This window comes from Branchiostoma belcheri, unplaced genomic scaffold, assembly GCF_001625305.1.
Source record: "Branchiostoma belcheri isolate BF01 breed outbred unplaced genomic scaffold, Haploidv18h27 scaffold138, whole genome shotgun sequence".
In the NCBI taxonomy this organism is placed as follows: Eukaryota; Metazoa; Chordata; class Leptocardii; order Amphioxiformes; family Branchiostomatidae; genus Branchiostoma; species Branchiostoma belcheri.
The window spans coordinates 470,009-471,139 of record NW_017802802.1 but is presented as its reverse complement, the minus strand read 5'-3'; the positions used below and the strand labels follow the sequence as shown (position 1 = coordinate 471,139).

General features: G+C 42.4%; 1 pseudogene; it reads right to left on the bottom strand.

Annotated features, from left to right (window-relative positions):
- Window positions 1-1,131, bottom strand: part of LOC109464424 — a 7,857-nt pseudogene that overhangs the window by 3,844 nt on the left and 2,882 nt on the right.

The following is a 1,131-nucleotide window of genomic DNA, read 5'->3' as shown; positions in this document are numbered from 1 at the left end:
TATGTTCACCTTTACTTAATTCTCAAACACCCCAAGTATGAAATTCCAGGCAGTTACCACTACGCAATTATAACATTTTCTCATTAATTATGCAAATTAAGTCAATATTCGCATAATTGTAATATCATTATGTCAAGCATCACTTCAGCTACCTACATACCAAAAATCACGATGATCCATCAATCGGTTCTTGAGTTATCCTCTTTTAAACATTTGTCCTTTAAACCCCCCTGCAGTTCTAGAGCAAGCCGCTAGGGGGCCTTAACTCACATCACTTCTTTCCCAGCACAAGAGCTACCTACCATCCAAATTTCATCACCATAGCATGTCTGGATCTTGAGATATCAGAACCGGAAGTTCAGCTGCAGTACCATAACAAGCCGCTAGGGGGTCCAAAATCTAATCATTTTGAGGTCTCATCAAGACCTACCCATCTACCAAGTATCAAGACAATCCATCAAGGCCTTCTCAAGTTATCGTGTTTACAGACAGACAGACACACACACACACACATACACGAACGCCCCTGAAAACATAACCTTCTTGGCGAAGGTAACAATGAGACTACTAAGTGGAGACATAGAATAAAGACAGGTGCACATGCTTTAAGAGGGCCTGCAAGCCCTTTTTCGTAAGGCGTAATCAGGCCGTTTTAGACTTCGTAATTCGTAGGCAGCCTCCGCAAAAATCAACGTAATTCGTAATTGGACATTAGCCGCAAATCGTAAAGTCGTAATCAGCTCTGAGACTTTAACGTAATTCGTAATAGGCAGCAAAAATTTTGCGTAATTCGTAATCACTACACCCCCTTGCAGGCCCTCCTTTAAGCCAGACACCAAGCACATGATTCTTAACATGCAAACCTATCATATAAAACATTTGCATGGCATACTGGTCTCCATTTTTTGGACAATCTCTGCAACTATTGCTACTGTGGCCAAAGAAGGATGCTTATCTTTGCATCTGTATTCATCAAAACATTTGGTTTGACAGCCCTTTAGTGCAACATACCTAATCTCCAAGCAGATTCGGTGGGGCAGGGGGACTTTATATTGGCCAGTCCTGTATCCATTGGCCACGTGGGGCGAACGTTGGATACAGGCGGCCAATGGATACAGGACTGGCCAATAT